The sequence below is a fragment of the Physella acuta genome, unplaced genomic scaffold (assembly GCF_028476545.2).
Source record: "Physella acuta isolate Inbredline_101_S28 unplaced genomic scaffold, ASM2847654v3 ptg001215l, whole genome shotgun sequence".
NCBI classification, from domain to species: domain Eukaryota; kingdom Metazoa; phylum Mollusca; class Gastropoda; family Physidae; genus Physella; species Physella acuta.
The window spans coordinates 36,597-52,692 of NW_026732732.1; the positions used below are offsets into that span (position 1 = coordinate 36,597).

General features: G+C 32.1%; 1 pseudogene; it reads left to right on the forward strand.

Moving 5' to 3' along the window:
- The first annotated feature begins 8,584 nt into the window (after positions 1-8,584).
- LOC131957165 (CBY1-interacting BAR domain-containing protein 1-B-like) lies at positions 8,585-10,043 on the forward strand (annotated as a pseudogene).
- Positions 10,044-16,096: the final 6,053 nt, after the last annotated feature.

A 16,096-nucleotide genomic window follows, 5' to 3' on the forward strand; every position in this document is an offset into this window, starting at 1 on the left:
CTATTCTCTACATGATGGCTAATGCGTTTAATACAATTTACTTTATTATCAGAATCTGACAGTCATAAACTCAAAGATCAAAACTTGTCGATTAAAAACGCGAATTAACTAACAAATGTGGTTTAAACTGTATAATGAACTATTTCAGTGCATCCATTTACTTCAGTCAAATAAATGAAGAGACGCTACTTAATTATATGGTTTCATTTACGTTTTATTTAATTGAAAGTCAAAGTTTGAAGTTAAAAAAACAAAGAATTTAAAAAAAAAAATGTTTTTGTTTTCATGTACGTGTGGTCTTCTTCTTTCTTCTTCTTCGTTCTTAATTATTAGTGTTGAAGGGAACGAGATTTATCTGCCAGTGGGTTTGAACACGAGACTTTGCTCGAATTTATCAACCATGAGCTTTTTGCCGACTCGACCACGCCTCCAACACAATTAAGCGTTACGTGTCAACTGGTTATGCGCCATTGAGGCCATTGACTCCGATTTCAGCCTGCTTTTCTTTTTGGATTTGCTTCCATAGCCTTTGTCCAACCAAGAACAAACTACAAGGCAGCAGATGTTTTATTTTTGGAGTTGTCTCTCCTAGAAGAGTGGCTGTCCCCAGCTAACGAGCCTCATCTGCCCGAGGGTTCGAACTCGAGACTTTTCGGTCTAGCAAACATGAGCTTTACCGACTCGACCACGTCAATTTTCTACTTTCGATACATTACAAAATGTAAGAAACAACAAAACAATGTATATGTAATTGTGTACTCCACATTTATTGCACTCAATATTTCACTAAACGTTGGAGCTATCTTTCATTTATTATAATTCAGAAAGTCAATATTTTTAACCAATGTCTTATCCATAGATTTAAGGAAAGATGGAAATACGGTGCATGTTTTGTTGTCTGTTTGTCTGTCAGTGTGTCTGGTGTAGATTAAATGCTGTCACTTTAAATTCATTTCAATTTGATGAATGTCTTCAACCTTCACTGGTACTTGATAACTGACAGTGTTATTTATTACAGTTGAAAATAAAACACAACTGCAATGAATCCGTCCGAAAAAAAATGTTTTTTCCATCACACTTAAATGTGCCCCCCCCCCCCCCCCACACACACAATCGAATAAATTACATTTGATAGAGTGCACCATAGCTTTTATCCAACTAAGAACAAATTACAAGGCAGCAGTTGTTTGATTTTGGAGTTGTCTCTCCTATTAAGAGTTGCTTTTCATAGCAATTGAGCACCATCTGTCTTGGGGTTCGAACTCGAGCCTTTTACTAGGGGGGTTATTGGCTGAGAATTAGAATTTTAGCTTACTAGGCATACTGCCTAGCTTCGCTTAGGTTTTCAATAACATATGAGAATTTGAATACTTAATTATTTAGTGATTGCTGATGTGAGGAGTGCTTAAATTTAAACAGTAATGCTAATTTTATTAGAAATTGTTTTTGTTGTTTGTTGTTTATAGTCCGATATATATATATATATATATATATATATATATATATATATATATATATATATATATATATATGGGGGTGGGGCCTAAAAAATTTTTTTGCGGGGTGGCCCTTTTTTTCTAGTTCCGCCACTGACACATAGCCACATATTTGACAAACAAAATACAAACTAAGAAACATTTTTCCCACTTTTGACTTTATATTCATACATACATTTGTATATGGAAAATGTAGGCCTATATCTTGCTAATTTAAATTTCAGATGAATTAATGTAATTATATCCCAATCAAGAAAATTTATTTAATTAATTCGCCTACGTAAATTTTCATTTATACATTTACATTAACCAAGAAAAATAACCTATAACTTTGATCTCAAAAAAGGCTACATGTACGAAGAAATTCATAAATAATTTTAAAAACTGTATAACATTGTTTACAGTGTAAATTAAAACAAGAATATTTCTAAATGTCTTATAAAAAGGTTTGCATAGGCTTTGTTTTGTAATTTTAAATTATTATCAGGCTCAAGTTTTAATTGCAAACCGCTAGCTGAATTAAAGAATTGTCTTGTAGACATGTTGAGAAAGTTCAGTTTCAACAATTAGTCATGTATCCAAACTTGATACAACACTCTGTGTAGCCCTGTTGCTTTAATTAATCATATAACTTAATAAAATTAAATTGCCCATAAAATAACTTAATCGAAGTTTAGTGCCCATAACATAACGTAATAGAAGAGTATGGCCGAACATTTAACTTAATAGTAATGTATAGCTGATCATATAACTTATTATAAGGGTGTTGTTAGTAATGGTGTTTAAAATTACTTTGGTAATAAAGTTGGTTATGGTGTTGATAACGGCATTGGAAAATCAAATGGCCCAACAAATTCAAATAATTCTCCATCAAACAAAGCAGTTGTTTTATTTTGGAGTTTTCTCTCATAGATGTGTTGCTATCCCTAGATTTACAAGGATTTGTTTTTGTTCTTTTAAAAAGGAGATTTTAATATTAATTTTTTTGGACAGGTGACAAGATCCACGTGATGGGGGGTCAAATGTCGAGATAGGTGACCCGGTTCTAATGACATAACACTTTGACCTGATCAAGGGCAGATGGCAGGATGATTTCCTCTTCAAGAAATGTAAAACTTTTTATATTGCCTTATAACCGGATCATTAGTCACGCTGAGAGCCGTGTTCCATTGTTTTAGTAATTAGGTATAGAGCTGGGGGGGGGGGGGGTGAGGAGGGGTGTAGATAAACTTAATTTACAAGGGAAAAATACTAAACCATAACTAACAGTGGTCTCTTTTTAATTACATATCTCTACATGCATCATAGCTGTCTCACTTATTAAACTTTATACATATAACAATCTTACTTTACATATCCCTTCATATATCATAGCAGTCTCACTTTATTTATTTTTCTTTACATTTACAATAGCATTCTCACTTTATTTACATATTCCTACATATATCATATCAGCCACACTTTATTTACATATCTCCACACGTATCACCATCAACTACTCACCATTTACTCACCATTGTTGTGTTGTACACATGTGCTTATATGTTGTACATATACATTTATTTCGCCGTCAACGCAAAAGTCGAAGTCTTACAGTAACTGGTGTGTTTTCTGCTTATGCACGGGCAGGTGACGTGTCCAACGTGAGCTGTGTGCTGGTGGACGTGCCTAAAGTCCCCATGGAGGAGCGGAGGGTTGTCCAGAAGCTTCGATGGGTCATGTGGTGACGTCACTTCAAAACAAATGTTTATATTATTTATGAGCTGTCATGAAGAATGTATAAATGTTGTCACGTATGGACCACAATATCAACATAAATAAATGTAGCCGGTCCCCAAAAACAAAGTCCACGAATCACTAATGTATTCTTTAATTCAAATAAAACCCAAATTCTGCAATGTTTTTTCTTAATATTTTTTTTATACGGGTCGTCTTTAAAAAACGTCACACTTTTTTTTGAGGATTTAAAATCCACTCCTCCCCACCGTCACACCTCGTCACAAAAACCCAAACCCCTCCTAAAATTAATTCACAACCCAGCATACCACTCCCCGCTCCCTCAAAATTGCTGTTTAATTTTTTTTTTTTAAATATCGATTTCTTTCAAAAATATTCAGTGACCTAGATCAACATATAGTATTTTGATCAATTTCTATAACAATTTACGAAAACAGTTTTCTAAAATGCGATATATAAACACCAAAGTGTGACGTCACTCTATGTTATTCCCCTTCCCCCTGCACCATAACACACCATAACACAAAATTACAAATCTCCTTCCCCGTAGGTTTTCCTTTAGACCTTTTTTCTCGGCTGGGACTGGGGGGGGGGGGGGGGCGCTTATACACACACACACACTAGAAGTGCCTAGAAGTGTGACGTATTTTATGGATGACTCCAAAACTTTGTAGTCTATGAGTGGCTGCTGTTGATGTAAAGAATGTAATGAAAGTTATGGTCAAGCAAAGGGGTCGGAGTGGTCTAGCGGTAGAGACTGCTAACCCGTTAGTCTCGAGTTTCAAACCGGGTTCAAGTCAGTAGACCGTCCCTAAACTCAACTAAACTCTGGTGGGTACCTAACTCACGTTAGAGAAAGTAGAAGCGCCTGGGCATGGTGCTGACCACACCATCTCTTCATATGCCGAGGTCACAGAAACAAGTGAACTCTACTTCACTATAGACAGTTTGAAAAGGGAACTTACTTTCGATCAAGCAAAAGATGAAAAAATATTCATTTATCTGAAAAAAAAAACATTTGAAATGTGTGGTTGCAGCCCTTTGCTCCCCATGGGCCACAAAGGAATGATGAAGATGACGATGAATTCCTAATTTGATTGTTAGAAACTTGATTGTTAGAAACCTGAAGGTCTCTGTTACAAATAAATCAACCTACAGTAGTTGATTGGCCAGTCGGGGGATTAAGTTTGAACGTGACCCTTAATCTGACCCCGGCATTGGCATGTTTTTATATTTTACGACACTTTTTTCTGTGCCTAAAAGCCTGATGTACGTATACAAAGTTACCCTATACTGCACTATGAATACGGTACTTTAAATGAAGAAAAATGCGGTAACTAAAATTACGGTATTATGAATAAACTAGCCGTCCCGGCCAGGCCCTGCTCTGGCTTCTGTGAAAAACCTTTCCGTTAAAGACCATTACCTGTGTGTTTAGTAATCATCATAAACCCGGCATTGCCCACCCAAACCACAACCAACCAAAACAACAAAACGCAAACATAACGCTAACACAATTAGAAATACAAACGAAAACAAAAACCTAACAACAAACCCAACCACAACCACAAACACCAATACAAACACAAAGAAAAAACAAACGAAAACAAAAACCTAACAACAAACCCAACCACAAACACCAATACCAAAAAAAAAACAACGAAAAAGCAAACGAAAACAAACCAAATCCAAACGCAAAACCAACCAAAAACACAAATACAAACCCAAACAAAAAAAAACAAAAACGAAAAAAGAAAGAACAAAAACGAACCAAATCAAAACGCAACCACTAACGCAAACCCACCTAAACACAAAGAAAACACTAACGCGAACATAAACGCCCGGGGCAGAATCGCCTGTTTTAGCTTAATAAACGACTATAGTACCCCAACTTATTCATAGTTTTTGCACTCACTTAAACGAACGCGCCTGTTTCAATTTAATGAACAATTATAATACTCCAAGCTTATCCGTAAAATACCTAAAACATTTGCACTTGATCAATCCCCGCTAATTATGTAATTATTTTTTTCCCAACACCAAACAAAGTAATTAAAAAGTAAATGCTTTTCAACTAATGCAATGATTTCATAAAGGGAAGTAATTGTGTTTTGCCTAATTTATCAAAGGGAAGTAAGCGCTATAGGACTAAATAAAAACATAATTAGAATTTTTGTAAAAGATGATATTTTTTTAAAACTTGTGTTTAATGAACATGCCGACAATTATTACTGTAATTTGAAAAATGAAAATGATTTCCCAACACTTTTAATAGTAATTTTTTAACTCATAAATTTAGACAAACGCGCACGATAATTGATCTAACACTTAAATCCGTAGAAATGCCAACGACAAACATATGCGTTACAGAATTGAGCTTTATATATTAGACTAGCCGTCCCGGCCAGGCCCTGCTCTGGCTTCTGTGAAAAACCTTTCTGTTAACGACCATTACCTGTGTGTTTAGTAATCATCATAAACCCGGCATTGCCCACCCAAACCACAACCAACCAAAACAACAAAACGCAAACATAACGCTAACACAATTACAAATACAAACGAAAACAAAAACCTAACAACAAACCCAACCACAACCACAAACACCAATACAAACACAAAGAAAAAACAAACAAAAAAGCAAACGAAAACAAAAACCTAACAACAAACCCAACCACAAACACCAATACCAACAAAAAAAAAAAAAAAAAAAAAAAAACGAAAAAGCAAACGAAAACAAACCAAATCCAAACGCAAAACCAACCAAAAACACAAATACAAACCCAAACAAAAAAACACAAACAAAAACGAAAAAAGAAAGAACGAAAACAAACCAAATCCAAACGCAAAACCAACCAAAAACACAAATACAAACCCAAACAAAAAAAAACACAAACAAAAACGAAAAAAGAAAGAACAAAAACGAACCAAATCAAAACGCAACCACTAACGCAAACCCACCTAAACACAAAGAAAACACTAACGCGAACATAAACGCCCGGGGCAGAATCGCCTGTTTTAGCTTAATAAACGACTATAGTACCCCAACTTATTCATAGTTTTTGCACTCACTTAAACGAACGCGCCTGTTTCAATTTAATGAACAATTATAATACTCCAAGCTTATCCGTAAAATACCTAAAACATTTGCACTTGATCAATCCCCGCTAATTATGTAATTATTTTTTTCCCAACACCAAAACAAAGTAATTAAAAAGTAAATGCTTTTCAACTAATGCAATGGGTTTCATAAAGGGAAGTAATTGTGTTTTGCCTAATTTATCAAAGGGAAGTAAGCGCTATAGGACTAAATAAAAACATAATTAGAATTTTTGTAAAAGATGATATTTGTTTTAAAACTTGTGTTTACTGAACATGCCGGCAATTATTACTATAATTTGAAAAATGAAAATGATTTCCCAACACTTTTAATAGTAATTTTTTAACTCATAAATTTAGACAAACGCGCACGATAATTGATCTAACACTTAAATCCGTAGAAATGCCAACGACAAACATATGCGTTACAGAATTGAGCTTTATATATTAGATACGGTACTCTAAATTGGTACTATAAATATGTAACAAATACAATAAGTATTAAGGCTATATAGATCTATAACGAGTTTGAAAAATATAGTAATTGAAAATAATAAATCCCAGAAATCATCGAATCTAATTAACACATGATAAGCACCGAATCTAAAATGTCGGATATCGAATCTAACTACTAGATCGATACCACTGTACCGGCGTTAAATTAATCACTGTAAATATTACATACATTGATAGCGAACATGTTTTTATTTTAATATTGACAGTTTTGTTGATAGAATCTCGGTTCAGGTTTAACTCTTTATGTTAATGTTAAATTACTTTGAAAAGCTAATATAAGTGTTAATCAATAAAATATTATTAGTTATTCAGCAATGTGTTTATTTTCAGCATTAACTGTTCTCTGCAAGGAGTTATAACGCTACTGTAGAGAAGACAAGGAAGTGACAGCATCAAACTAGCAATGTTATTTTATTCACAAAAGATGTCAAAGTTTGATTTAACACAGGGGTCGGCAACCTGCGGCTCGCGAACCGCATGCAACTCTTTTGATGTCAAGGTGCGGCACTCCAGTTTCTTGTACAAATATTAATAACAGCTCAGCCCCACAGTCGTGGTTCATTTAGCCAGAACCGTGGCAACAATTCCATGCTTGCCACTGCCGAAGTGCAGACATTTTCGAATATCGTTAAATGGGGAATGTTATTTTATTCAGAATGCATTCCTCTACCTGTCAGTATGCATTAATTTGACCTGAGGGACGTAATATTTTAGTTATTAGCTTCCCACGGTTGGGCCAGGTACTTGACTGTGGGATACGAGTCGGGTGGAAGATAAGCCCTGTGAGAACCAAGGACAGAAGCGACCGATAAAGTAATCAAACCGATACCCAAGCCAGTTAGTCGGAGTTGACCGTGTTGAGGCTTGCCCGGCTATGGGAGACGCCTCCAGAGCCAGTGGTGTCCGTAAAGAAAGAAAAAAGTTATTGGCTTCTAAAGTGGAATGGAATAGTCAAACATTTATATTATTTGATTACTACTTTTATCATAACAGAGCTAGCTAAAACACTTTTTGTGCGAAACATTTGTATGTTTTTTATATAGTTCATATTTAACGCTATTTATTTTATATCATAAACCAAATTTATTTACCAAATTCTTATCAAATATCAAAATATTGAAAAAAAAAATAATGTTAGTGGCTCTTTAACAACTTGTTAATTTTGTAAATTTTAACTTTCGGCTCTTCCTTCTCAAAAGGTTGCCGACTCCTGATTAAACACTATAGCCACATATTTGACAAACAAAATACAAACTAAGAAACATTTTTCCCAATTTAGCCTTTATATTCATAGATACATGCGTATATGGAAAATATAGGCCTATATCTTGCTTATTTAAATTTAAGATGAATTAATGTAATTATATCCGAATCAAGAAAATTTATTTAATTAATTCGCCTACGCTAATTTCCATTTATAAATTTACATTAACCAAGAAAGATAACCTATAACTTTGATCCCAAAAAATGGCTACATGTACAAAGAAATTCATAAATAATTTTGAAAAATATAAAACATTGTAAATTAAAACAAGAATATTTTTACGTCTTATAAAAATGATTGCTTAATATTGGTTTTGTAATTTTAAATTATTATCAGGCTCAAGTTCTAATTGCAAACAGCTAGCTGATTTGAAGAATTGTCTTGTAGAAATAAGGAAAAAGTTCAGTTTAAGCAATGGTTGATCATCCTTAACTGTTGTCGCATATTGCGTTAAGCTCTGTATTTCTTAAACAAAACGAAAATGAGTCGATCTGGAGCAGAAATTCATCGAAGTGAAAACCAGTCAAAAGTAGTAAATGATCGTATTACACACATTGAGGAACACCTTGGTCAACTATGCGATATTGCTTCATCATACACACGGAAAACTGCAAGACTTCGAGACAAAGGTGACTTAATGGCTAAAGAGTTAATGCAGTTCTCTGAGTTTGAAAAATGGAATCCCACCCTGAGCACTGGCATGTCCAAATTAGCAGAAAGTCTATCAACTGTGCAAGACTATCGAGAAGCAGAAGTGAAAAAGGCTAGAAGGGAAGATAATCACACCACTAATTAATTATGGTTTGTTATGTAAACAAACGAAGAATGATATAAAATCGTCATTTGCTGCCATTGATTTAAAGATCAGCCAAAAGAAAAAGCTTGACATGACCGGAGTAAACACCCATCAGACAGACAAAAGATAAGCCAGCTTGAGAACTCTCTACAAAAAGCCAGCCCTGAGGCCACAAGGAGTAGCAAGAATTTGGAACAACAAATAGATAAATTTGAGGAAAAAAACCTGAAAGATTTGAAGAAAATATTTAGAGAATTTGTGACGATTAAAATGCATTTTCATGCCAAGGCACTGGAGCTGTATACTCAGTGTTTTCAGACATTGGACAGCATTGATCCCGAGGCTGACTTAGATGAATTCAGGCTCCAACTAAGGCCAAAAGGGTCCATCCGGTCTGACATATCCAGATCAGCATCGCAGGCTTCACTTGATTCAAGGCAGAGCTCAGCGGGCAGCACAACGCCAAGAAAACCTGCCGCCCCGAAGGAAAATACTCCAGTTGATACAAGGAAAAAATTACTCCGCCACAGAATTTACAAGATGACAGCGATGATGAAGATGATGATGATGATGATGACAACGATGATGAAGTCGATTCTGAGGACGAAGAAGAAACTGAAAATGATAAATTACCCCCTAGAAAAAGATAATGTTATATTAGTCAGCATCCGTCCATAAGTTTAGATCTGATTACTGTGTCCTGCCATGGTGTATTTAAAAAATGATCTGATACCGGTAAATTAAAATTCTAGATCCATTTCTTTATCCAAACTTTATAAAACAAATCAACTCTCCACTTCATGATTACCTAAATAGCATTTATTAAGTATTTTACACACCTTTTCAAGTTGTTCTATTATGTCTTTGGAATATCAGTGGTAACATTGTTGCAATATACTATTTACATAGTTTACTGTATATACAAAATTTATGTATACCTTAATATCCATACTTTTCTTAAATACTGTATTCATAATAATGCATGTTAGTAAGTCATTGTCACTTCTTGTAAAACTTATTTATTCTATCTATTAATGTTGCGATCATATATCTCTCACGATTCATTATCATGATCTATATTTTTATTTTAATTTAGGTATTACTTATTGATAATTTATTGAATTTCTTTAAAATTTAACTTTAAAAAGCATATATTACCTGTATATTAAAGTTGGCAAAATTAAAAAAAAAAGTTAAGCTCTGTTTTTTAATATATTTACACGTTTTGTATTAGATCTATGTATAAAAAAAAACATCTTAAATTAATGAAAGTATGCTACAAGTAAGAAAGAAATATTACTATTGTAAATCTGTATCAGTCCTCACAAGCCGATGATGAAAACTGTAATACTAAAGCGAACACACTAATGACGCTGTAAATTACATGTCTGAGGCACACAAAAAATAAAAAAGCTGTGTTTTTTAATTTAATAAATAATTGAATTAAACATAAACTAGAGGAGTTTTCTATTAACAAAATTAAAAATATTAAAATTTGTGTATAAAAATTTTTGTTTTAAAACTTTGTTTAACATTCTTAATTTTTAATTGGACGATAAATTTAAATAAAAGGCTAGTTAAATATAAAAAATAATTTTCATATATTTAAAAGTTTAGTTTTATCAAATGTTGTGTCTGTTCTGAATGTTTGGGTTCATCATTTGTTTGGTCTCTATAATAAATGCATCAGCATTTTAATAAATTATTACATTTGGATAACTAGACGAACCAACGGATTAAAATGATTACTGTTTGTATAAAAATCACACAACAGATATGGGGCGGGTAAAGCTTGAGCAAGGTTTCAGTTGTTATATTATCATCTACCCCCTACACCAAACCGACACTGATAGTAGTATTTTTTACCTTTTAAAGGTGTGACATAATACAGTACTATAAATACGGCACCTTAAATATGGCACAGTATATAATATAATATCATGTCATAAATACAGTATTATATATATATATATATATATATATATATATATATATATATATATATATATATATATAATATATATATAGATGTGATGAGAGGTGTAGTAATGCATAAAGGGCAAACAAACAGACATACATTGCTGTATTGCTGTTTATATATATACATATATATATATATATATATATATATATATATATATATATATATATATATATATATATATAACGTGAAATGAAAACTAAAACATTGTTTAGAGAAAATAACATTGTACTTTGAAATTTTGTAAAATAAAGGCCGGTGTCTAGGACGTTTACAAAGTTTAACGCATCTAGTTCAGAACCTAGCAATTCATTTATTAATTCATCAAAACTTGTTTCAATTCATTACTTTTAAATACTCAAGAAAGATATCTAATACCTATCGCACAGTTCTGAAAATGAATGAAAGTATTTCAGTTCTCGTTTAACATTTTATCCGAGGTTAGGGCACAGTTACTCTAATTGAAACGTTTTTAAAAAATATTTAAGAAAACATTTTTGTATCCGTCAACTACTTTACTTTCTGCATCAAATGTTCGCTCCAAGGAATTAAGACTGAGCTGTGGTTAAAACAAGGTAGTGTCTGTATTTGAACGCCTCTAAAAACAGCATCAAACTAGCAATGTTATTCTATTTATGAAAGATGTCAGTTTGCTTTAATCACATAGACACATATTTGACTATCAAATACAAACTAAGAAACATTTTCCCACTTTAGCCTTTATATTCATAGATACATTTGTATATGGAAAATGTAGGCGTATCTCTTGCTCATTTAAATTTCAGATTAATTATGTCCGAATCAAGAAAATGTATTTTATTAATTCATCTTTGGTAATTTCCATTCATAATTTTAAATTAACCAAGAAGGATAACCTATAAAATTGCTCCCAAAATTGGCTAAATGTACAAAGAAATTTATAAATAATTGTAAAAGATACAAAACAATGTTTACAGTGTAAATTAAAACAAAATTATTTTTAATTCTTATAAAAACGATTGCTTAACCTTTGTTTTGTAATTATAGATTATTGTCAAGTTTAAATTTTAATTGCAAACAGCTAGCTAAATTAAATAATTGAGTTGTAGAAATAATGAGAAAGTCAAGTTAGAATACTACCATATAATCCTCAGTTTGCGACACAACACTCCGTGTAGCTCTGTTGTTTTAATTTACTTAAAAAGAAAATAATTGAAAATAGTACTTACTCTATGTCATGTTATCTGAAATTACTGAAGCAAACTTACACCATCTAATTTACAATTATTGTTGTACTGGTGTCATCCTCCTCCCTCCCCCCCCCCCCCCCCCCCCCCCCCACACACATCTACGCTGGGAGGCTGTTACATGATGACATGTTCGATAAGAAATTTAGCATTGATATTTTAGTTAGCCGCCATGCTCCATCATCAAAGGATTTATTGATTTGCAATTTTTTTCAATGTGGTCTCAGGCCCATCCACTTTGGTGGGTGGTGTATTTCGTTCTGATCACTATATTGTTCTGTAATCAAACAGACACTGGTATTGGCATGTTTTTACCTTTAAAAATGTTTCCTAATACAATATATATATACATATATATCTATATATATATCTTTATATATATATATATATATATATATATATATATATAGATATATAATACAATATAATATTATATATATATATATATATATATATATATATATATATATATATATATATATATATATATATATATATATAATACTGTATTTATGACACTATGATAATATATATATAGTGCCATATTTAAAGTACCGTGTTTATAGTATTGTATTAGATAACACTTTTAAAAGGTAATAACATGCCACTACCAGTGTGGGTTTGGTGAAGGGAGGGGGGGGGGGGAGGTGTGAAATGACAAGGTAAAAACCGAAACCTTGCTCAAGCTTTACCCGCCCCTGATCTGTTGTGTGGTTTTCTACAAACGGTAAATATATATATATATATATGTATATACATATATATATATATATATATATATATATATATATATATATATATATATATATATATATATATATATATTTCATCAACCTAGCTGTCACGATACTTAAGTTATCGTGTTTACACACACACATATACACACAAACACATACAGACACAGACATACGGACAAAATTGCAAAACTATGTTTCTCCCACTCAAAGGGGTGTAAAACGTCGAGATCGGTTAAAATCCAGATTTTTGTTTTGCACGATTACAATACTTCCTCTATAGGCCTACTTCGTATACGAGAAAGTAAATATGATGTACCCAGGCAAAGTAAAAGTAGTCCAGGGGTCGGCAACCTTTTCAGGTGTAAGAGCCTAAAGTTTGAATTTACAAAATTTCCCAGTTTTTAAAGAGCCAATATTATTTGTTCTTCCATATTAAGGTATTTGATTAGAATTAGCTATATAATTATTTGTTTATGGGTTTAAGTATGAAAATATATGTATTCATATAAAAACATACACATGTTTCGCACAAAACATAATCAAGTGTTTCAACTAGTTCTTTTAGGATAATAAAATCCAATTATAAAACTATCCCTAACCAATTTAGAAGCTAATAACTATAAGAATATGCCACTCAAGTCAAATAAATGCACGGTAAAACATACAAAAATGCCTTCTGATTAAAATAACCTTTACTATTGAAAATATTTTTTTTTTAAAAGTGCACTTCGGTAGTTGAAAGCATGGAACCACTGCCACGGGGCTGGCCACAGTTCATGCAGTTGTCAGCTGTTTGTATACGCTCTACTCCACCTATTTTCAGTGTTTTTATTTTGTTTAAAGTTGTTTTCCAGTATGTCTATATTCATAGTTATATAAGAATATTCGTGAAAGTTTAGGGGAGATCACTTCCGGTTAATTTTAAATATTGACAGTTTTGTTGTTAGAATCTCGGCTCAGGTTTAACTCTTTATATCAGGTAAGGGCAATGTTAAATTACTTTGAAAAGCTAGTATAAGAGATAAGCAATAAAATATTATTAATTATTCAGCAATATGTTTATTTTCAGCATCAAATGTTCTCTATAAAGGGTTATAACGGTACTGTAGTTAAGACAAGGAAGTGTCTGTATTCGAACGCCTTTAAAAACAGCATCAAACTAGCAATGTTATTTTATTCATGAATGATGTCAAAGTTTGATGAACATCATAGCCACATATTTGACAAACAAAATACCAGAGGCGTAGCGAGGGGGGGGGGGGGCGGGGTGGGGGGCGCCGAATTGAATGTTTGAGGGGGGTGCAAATGAAAAGTTCGAGGGGGGGGGGTGCAAATCGAAAGTTTAAGGGGGGGTGCAAATGAAAAGTTCGAGGGGGGGGGGTTGCAAATCGAAAGTTTGTCCCCGGGCGCCGGGAAGGGTCGCTACGCCTCTGCAAAATACAAACTAAGAAACATTTGTCCACTTTAGCCTTTATATTCATAGATACATGTGTTACTGAAAATGTAGGCCTGTATCTTGCTCATTTAAATTTCAGATGAATTAAAGTAATTATATCCGAATCAAGAAAATTTATTGAATTAATTCGCCTACGCTAATTTCCATTTATAAATTTACATTAACCAAGAAGGATAACCTATAACTTTGATCGCAAAAATGGCTACATGTACAAAGAAATTCAAAATTAATTATGAAAATAATAGACATTGAAAATTAAAACAAGAATATTTTTACATCTTATAAAAATGATTGTCTAACCTTGGATTTGTAATTTTAAATTATTATCAGGCACAAGTTTTAATTGTTAACACCTAGCTGAATTAAAGAATTGTCTTGTAGAATTCAGGAAAAAATTCAGTTTAAACAATAGCCTCCTCTTTACCATCGTTTACGCATATTCCTTGTAGCTCTGTTGTTTTAATTAAAAAATAATTGATTTAAACTAGTGTTTTCAAATAAGGAAATTATAAAAATTAAAATGTGTGTATAAAAATTTTTGTTATAAAACTTTGTTTAACATTCTTAAATTTTAATTGGACGATAAATTTAAAAAAAAGCTAGCTGAATTAAAAACAATTAATTTTCATATATTTAAAAGTTTAGTTTTATCAATGTTGTGTCTGTTCTGAATGTTTGGGTTCATCATTTGTTTGGTCTCTATAATAAATGCATCAGCATTTTATTACATTTGGATAACTAGACGAACCAACGTATTAAAATGATTACTGTTTGTAGAAAATCACACAACAGATCATGGGCGGGCAAAGCTTGAGCAAGGTTTCGGTTTTTACCTTGTCATCTACCCCCCCTACACCAAACCGACACTGATAGTAGTATTTTTTTACCTTTTAAGGGTGTGACCTAATACATTACTATAAATACGGCACTTTAAATATGGCACTGTATATAATATAATATGATGTCATAAATACAGTATTATATATATATATATATATATATATATATATATATATATATATATATATATATTTATATATATATATATATATTTATATATATTGTATACAGAAAAGCACAGTGTATTTTGAAATTTTGTAAAATAAAGACCGGTGTCTAGGACGTTGATTTATTAATTCATCAGCACTATTTTCAATTCATTAATTTAAAATATTCAAGAAATACATCTTATACCTAACACACAGTTCTGAAAATGAATAAAAGTATTTCAGTTCTGGTTTAACATTTTATCCGAGGTTAGGGCACAGTTACTCTAATTAAAACATTTATAAGAAAATATTTAATAAAACATTTTTGTATCCGTCAACTTCTTTACTTTCTGCATCAAATGTTCGCTACAAGGAATTATGACTGAGCTGTAGATAAGACAAGGAAGTCCCTGTATTCGAACGCCTCTAAATACAGCATCAAACTAGCAATGTTATTTTATTCACGAAAGATGTAAAAGTTTCCTTTAAACACATAGCCACATATTTGACTAACAATTACAAATTAAGAAACATTTTTCCCACTTTAGCCTTTATATCAATAGATACATTTGTATTTGGAAAATGTAGGCTTATATCTTGCTCATTTAAATTTCTTGTGAATTAATTTAATTATGATCCGAACCAAGAACATTTATTTAATGAATTCGCCTACGCTACTTTCCAGTTATAAATGTTAATTAACCAAGAAGGATAACCTATAACTTTGATCCCAAAAAATGCTACATGTAAAAAGAAATTCATAAATAATTTTAAAAAGTACAAAACATTGTTTACAGTGTCA